We start from the raw sequence: 7,865 nt of genomic DNA, 5'->3' as shown, positions 1-7,865 counted from the left end.
ATATGTATGTGAAATGAAAAATGTTGGAATTGTAAGACTTGAAAAATGTAAAGAAAACTTTTATGTGAAATGAAAAAATGGTGGAATTCTAAGACTTAAAAGATATAAAGAACATTTTATATGAAATTAAAAAATGGAGGAATTTTAAGACGTATAAAATGTAAAGAAATTTTTATATGAAATGAAAAAAAATGGAGGAATTTTAAGACTTAAAAAATGTAAAGAAAATTTTTATGTGAAAAAAAATGGAGGAATTTTTAAGACTTAAAAATGAAAAGTACATTTTTATGCGAAATAAGAAATTGAAGAACTGAGAGAACATATTGTATAAGAAATAAAAAAAAATATAAAAAAAAGGCCAAAGAATTATTAAACTTGAAAATATGTAAGTATAAATCCAACAGGAAATTAAAAAAAAAAAAAAAAAAAAAAAAGATTAATCTACGGAACTCAAAAAAGAAAAAATATACAAAAAAGTCAAAGAATTATAAAAATCGAAAAAATTTACATATCCAACGTAAAATTAAAAAAGTAAAAGAAAAAATAAATATCTACTTATTTCAAAAATATTTCTTCATTACCACAGTTAATCCCAATAAGCCAGGCCTTCTCCATCATGAGGCTCAATACTACATAGTACTCTAGAAGTTTTATTCCAGCTGTGACCAAGTTGTGGAATGATCTTCCTAATCGGGTAGTTAAATCAGTAGAACTTCAAAAGTTCAAAGTTGCAGCAAATGTTTTTATGTTGACCAGGCTGACATGAGTCTTTTTATAGTTTATATATGACATATCTCTGTTTTTGACGTTGTTAATAGTTTATAAAGGACATATCTGCTTTGACGCTGTTACTGGTTTTAGAATGGTATACTTGTCAATTTATTCTTATCATTTATTTATTTCCTTATTTCCTTTCCTCACTGGGCTATTTTTCCCTATTGGAGGCCTTGGGCTTATAGCATCTTGCTTTTCCAACTAGGGTTGTAGTTTGGCTAGTAATAATAATAATAATGAACTTATGTAATCTATTCAACTACACACATCTGCTCGTTTAGGTCACACTTAAAAAAAGGTAACTGAATAATTCATGTTTTGAAAGGTTGAAGGACCCGCCAGGGGCCAATATATTTTTTTTTTTATTATAATCTTTTTTTTTATTATTAATTTTATTTATATTTATATTTTAAAATTAGCTCAGCAGAGTCTTTTTCCATTTTCTTAATTTAAGAGTTCTTAAAAATGCTTAATGATCTTATGTTAAATCACTTTTAACTTTGTCATGTATTATTATTATTATTATTATTATTATTATTATTATTATTTGATTAACTACAATCCTAGTCGGAAATGCAAGATGCTATAAGCCCAGGGGCCCCAACAGGGAAAATAGCCCTGTGAGGAAAGGAAAACAAGGAAAAATAAAATATTTTAAGAACAGTAACAACATTAAAATAATTATTCTACATGATTTCATAATACAGTTATTAATTATTGTTATGGGTTTTCGAGGGTGATTCATTCAACATAATTTTATATTACTTTTTATTAATATTAATGTTAGTTTTGGTGTTCCTATTTTGCCTGGAATATATATATATATATATATATATATATATATATATATATAATATATATATATATACATACATATATATATATATTATATATATATATATATATATATATAATATATATATATATATATAAATGTATGTATATATATACATATAAATATATATATATATATATATATATATATATATATATATATATATATATATATATACATATATTTATATGTACATATATATTTATATGTGTATATATATATATATATATATATATATATATATATATATATATATATATATATATATATATATATATATATATATATATATATATATATGGGGATAGTGGGAGTTCATTTTGATGAGAGGCTGGGCTGGGCCCGGGCTGGAGGACGGTATCTCTGAATATGGCGTTTTTAAAAAAATGTATTATTGTTTTTAATGTTTTTTTATTATGATTATTTTTTATTGGTACGCTTGTTTTTTTAGTACAAGATTATATTATGCGAGAGAGGAGAGAGAGAGAGAGAGAGAGAGAGAGAGAGAGAGAGAGAGAGAGAGAGAGAGAGAGAGAGAGAGAGAGAGAGGGAAATCGTACTATTCTCATTGAAGTTGTTTTTTTTTGCATTATACTTATTATTTATTGGCACCTTTGTTTTAAATTTTCTGAGAGAGAGAGAGAGAGAGAGGAGAGAGAGAGAGAGAGAGGAGAGAGAGAGAGAGAGAGAGAGAGAGAGAGAGAGAGAGCAGTAGCTTGTTGTTTGTCTATTACAGCTTCCTCTCTTCTTTCAGAGAGAGAGAGAGAGAGAGAGAGAGAGAGAGAGAGAGAGAGAGAGAGGGGGGGGGAGAAAGCAGTAGCTTGTGTGTCTATTACAGCTTCCTCTCTTCTTTCAGAGAGAGAGAGAGAGAGAGAGAGAGGGGAAAGCAGTAGCTTGTGTGTCTACTACAGCTTCCTCTGCTTTCAGAGAGAGAGAGAGAGAGAGAGAGAGAAAGTAGTAGCTTGTTGTTTGTCTATTACAGCTTCCTCTCTGCTTTCAACTTTCAGTGTTTACACTTTCTCAACTACATCATCGTGGAAGCGTGAATCTTTCAAATTGTCAATATTGACTCTTTGTCCTCGCCATTTTCGCCTCTCCAGCCAGGCGTCGGAAGGGTGACTATGGCTCGCCGTCGAAATTTAGTCCTTATCTCTGGTCTTTTCACCTTTAAGGAAAGACGATTAAGCGTATAGGAAAGCGTTAGACTTCATGTAACTTCATTTACGCTTATTGGTAGGTAGTAGGTTAGTCAGGGTACCAGCCAACCGTTGAGATACTACCGCTAGAGAGTTATGGGTCCTTTGACTGGCAAGACAGCACTACATTGGATCTTTCTCTCTGGTTATGGTTCATTTTCCCCTTTGCTTACATATACACCGAATAGTCTGGCCTAATCTTTACATATTCTCCTGTGCCCTCATACACCTGACAACACTGAGATTACCAAACAATTCTTCTTCACCCAAGGGGTTAACTACTGCACTGTAATTGTCCAGTGGCTACTTTCTTCTTGTAAGGGTAGAAGAGACTCTTTAGCTATGGCAAGCAGCTCGTCTAGGAGAAGGGACACTCCAAAAGCAAACCATTGTTCTCTAATCTTGGGTAGTGCCATAGCCTATATACCATGGTCTTCCACTGTCTTGGATTAAAGTTCTCTTGCTTGAGGGTTCATTCGGGCACACTATTCTATCTTATTTTTCTTCCTCTTATATTGGCAAAGTTTTTATGGTTTATACAGGAGATATTTATTTTGATGTTGTTAGTTCTTGAAATATTTTATTTTTCCTTGTTTCCCTTTCATCACTGGGCTATTTTGGCTTATAGCATCCTGCTATTCAACTAGGGTTGTATGTTAGCTAATAATAATATTAATTAATAATTAATAATTACTGCATTGATAAAGCCACACATTTTTTTTTCATCTTCCATCAACTAGCAGATGGTAAACGCGCACTTGAAACATCGCATTTTTTACTGTGGGAGATGAATGATGATCTTGTGATTTCTACTTAGCTTGGATGCTGGGAGAGAATTTATTTGATTTATTTTTTATTTTATTATGAATTCTTTATATATATTCGGTAGCCGGAGTCCTCAGAGGCTGTGTTTACCTCGTGGCAAGGCGGCTGCTAGATTATAACAAGATCACGAGCTTATGTACAAACGGTTGAGGGTAACAAGGGCACAAAATTCCAACAATGTGAACCATGCAATGGCAAGCTTAAACAGGTTTGTTTATTATCAGTGCAGGGCAGTTTCAGAAACTTTAAAGTAAAAGAAATTTGGAGATGATGGGGTGGAACTTGTGGGGAGAATGGTGAACGAACAAGGCTGCTGGTATTATAGGTCCCAACAACTTAACGAGCTTGTGTACAAATGGTTGAGGGTAATAATATCACAAAATTCCAACAATGTGAAACATGCAATGGCAAGCTTGAACAGGTTTCTCTATTATCAGTGCCTGGTAGTGTCAGAAGACTCTAAAGTAAAAGAAATTTGGAGATACATTGAGGAAATAGTTTAGAAATTTAGTGTAAATGAAAGGATCGAGATGGTGTGACCTTGTGGGGAGAATGGAGAACGAACAAGGCTGCTGTTATTATAAGGTCCTAACAACTTAACGAGCTTGTATGCAAAGTAAAAGAATGTCTATTATCAGTGCCCTGGCAGTGTCAGAAGACTTTAAAGTAAAAGAAATGAGGAGATACATTGAGGAAATAGTTTAAAAATTTAGTGTAAATGAAAGGACCGAGATGGGTGTGAACTTGTGGGGAGAGTGGAGAGCGAACGCATAGTAACACCGTTAGAGTGCAGAAGAGGTACAGAAAAGAACATTTTCGAAAGAAAGGGCCTTGATATCCGGAAGCGTGGCAAGCTGCAGTTGTGTGTAAAAAGGGTTAACATGGTGTTGATGATCCTCCTTTGTAGGTAGGTAGTAGTAGAAGCTAAGTTTATGGAAGATTTCTGCACAGTTGGTTTCATCCATGATTCAGCCCGTTTGATTATGAGTGCTTTAACGACCGTCTAGCTTTTTGTTTCTCTGAAGCCATATTCCCCCACCATCAACAGTTGCTAGTCCACTGCAGGACAAAGGCCTCAGACATGTCCTTCCACTCGCGTCTGCTTATAACCATTCTATGTCCGATTATGCCAGCAAACTTTCTTAGTTTGTCAATCCATCGTCTTCACTTTTCTTGTTCTGCTTCTTTTACCATATCTAGGAACTCATTACACTTCTGTTTAAAACCATTCTATGCCCGTTTATGCCAGCAAACTTTCTTAGTTTGTCAATCCATCGTCTTCACTTCCTTGTTCTGCTTCTTTTACCATATCTAGGAACTCACACGCTTCTGTTTAAAACCATTCTATGGCCGTTTATGCCAGCAAACTTTCTTAGTTTGTCAATCCATCGTCTTCACTTCCTTGTTCTGCTTCTCTTACCATATCTAGGAACCCATTCTGTACTTCTTAACATCCATCTATTATCTGTCATTCTCATTCCAATATAACACTCCTTCTATGCCAGTTTTTACCTGTAAACTTTCTTAGTTTGTCAATCCATCGTCTTCCCTTCCTTACCCTGCTTTTTTTACCATGTCTAGGAACCCATTCTGTACTTCTTAACATCCATCTATTATCTGTCATTCACATTGCATTATAATGGCAATTATCATTATTTAATTGATTCAGCTTTCTTCAATTAAGAATCACTTCTCAATTGGATCACACTAATGGGTTTGTACCATAATGCGGTTAATTGCTCGACTCATATAATTAACCGAAATCAATTAGTGTAATAATCGAGTAATGCTTATGTACCGTGGATGACAGGTGTTGGTGAGATTTCATCAATTAACCATCTATGTTAGACGAGGGTTATGTATTTAATTGAATGTACAGTTGGACGCACGTACTCATGGCGCATCTCGCTGTGAGAAAGTACGCTCTATAGTACCCTGCCGCGCGGCGAGTTACTTTGCGAAGCCCCGCCTACCTCGACTGTCTATACATATTTTCCTGTCCTCATACACCTGACAACATTGAGGTTACCAAACAATTCTTCTTCACCCAAGGGGTTACATGGCCTATTCTTTACCTATTCTCCTCTGTCCTCATACACCTGCCAACACTGTGATTACCAAACAATTCTTCTTCTCTCAAGGGTTAACTACTGTACTGTAATTGTTCAGTAGCCACTTTCCTTTAGGGCAAGGGTCAAAGACCAAACAATTCTTCTTCTCTCAAGGGTTAACTACTGTACTGTAATTGTTCAGTAGCCACTTTCCTCTAGGCAAGGGTCAAAGACCAAACAATTCTTCTTCTCTCAAGGGTTAACTACTGTACTGTAATTGTTCAGTGGCCACTTTCCTCTAGGCAAGGTTCAAAGAGACTCTTTAGCTATGTTAAACAGCTCTTCTAGGAGAAGCACACCCCAAAATCAAACCATTGTTCTCTAGTCTTAGGTAGTGCCATAGCCTCTGTACCATGGTCTTCCACTGTCTTGGGTTAGAGTTCTCTTGCTTGAGGGTACACTTGGGCACACTATTCTATCTTATTATTTTTTGTGGGTTATATAGGAGATATTTATTTTAATGCTGTTACTGTTCTTAAATTATTTTATTTTTTCTTGTTTCCTTTCCTCATTGGGCTATTTTCCTTGATGGAGTCCCCAGGCTTACAACAGCCTGCTTTTGCAACTTAGGGTTGTGGCTTGGCAAGTAATTATAATAATAATAATAATGATAATAATGATAATAACAATAATGATAATAACAATAACAATAATAATAATAATAATGATAATAATAATAATAATAATAATAATAATAATAATAATAATAATGCAACATTCACAAACTGACCCCTGGCATCATTGCAACTCCAGCCTGAAGAGACGAATCTACTTCATCCACAGATAGCTTGTTGGATTAGCAACTCACCCCCCCCCCTTAGGGCTCACACCCACCCCCCTTCCCCATGTTGCAAATTGCAACGTTAATTTACAGATGTCTGCAGTCATTTACTGCCTCGAAGCTTTCTTTTAATCAGAGGCTTGATTAATGTCGTGCCATCTTTCTCAGTTATGAGTCGGTCTGTGGAGCAGTGTGATATTTACCCAATTATGGCTGGATTGGATTCAGATTAGCGTTGCCCAATTATTTTAATTTTCCTCAGAGGATTAGTTTTATGGTTACATGTTATTCTGTAGTACTGATGCCTGTAGTACAGCTGGCTGAGCTTCAGATTAGCATTGCCCAGTTACTTTTAATTTTCCACTGAGGATTATTTTTATGTTTACATGTTATTCTGTAGTACAGCTCCCTGAGCTCCAGATTAGCATTGCTCAATTACTTTAATTTTCCTCAGAGGATTAGGTTTTATGTTTACATATTATTCTGTAGTACAGCTGTCTGTGCTTCAGATTAGCATTGCCCAATTACTTTTAATTTTCCTCAGAGGATTAGTTTTATGTTTATATATTCTGTAGTACAGCTGCCTGTGCTTCAGATTAGCATTGCCCAGTTACTTTTAATTTTCCTCAGAGGATTATTTTTATGGTTACATATTATTCTGTAGTACAGCTGTCTAGTGCTTCAGATTAGCATTGCCCAATTACTTTTAATTTTCTTCAGAGGATTAGTTTTATGTTTACATATTATTCTGTAGTACAGTTGCCTGAGCTGCAGATTAGCATTGCCCAATTACTTTTAATTTTCCACAGAGGATTAGTTTTATGTTTACATATTCTGTAGTACGTCTTCAGATTAGCGTTGCCCAATTACTTTAGTTTTCCATACAGGATTTTCTATGTTTACATATTTTGTAGTACATCTTCAGATTAGCGTTGCCCAATTACTTTTAATTTTCCACAGAGGATTATTTTTATGGTTACATATTATTCTGTAGTACAGCTGTCTGTGCTTCAGATTAGCATTGCCCAATTACTTTTAATTTTCCACAGAGGATTAGTTTTATGTTACATATATTGTAGTGCAGCTGTCTGAGCTGCAGATTAGCATTGCCCAATTACTTTTAATTTTCCACAGAGGATTAGTTTTATGTTTACATATATTGTAGTGCAGCTGTCTGTGCTTCAGATTAGCATTGCCCAATTACTTTTAATTTTCCACAGAGGATTAGTTTTATGTTTACATATATTGTAGTGCAGCTGTCTGAGCTGCAGATTAGCATTGCCCAATTACTTTTAATTTTCCACACAGAATTTACTTTGTTTACACATTATTCTGTAGTACAG

The sequence above is a fragment of the Palaemon carinicauda genome, chromosome 29 (assembly GCF_036898095.1).
Source record: "Palaemon carinicauda isolate YSFRI2023 chromosome 29, ASM3689809v2, whole genome shotgun sequence".
Classification (NCBI taxonomy): domain Eukaryota; kingdom Metazoa; phylum Arthropoda; class Malacostraca; order Decapoda; family Palaemonidae; genus Palaemon; species Palaemon carinicauda.
Note: the sequence above shows the minus strand (reverse complement) of the source record.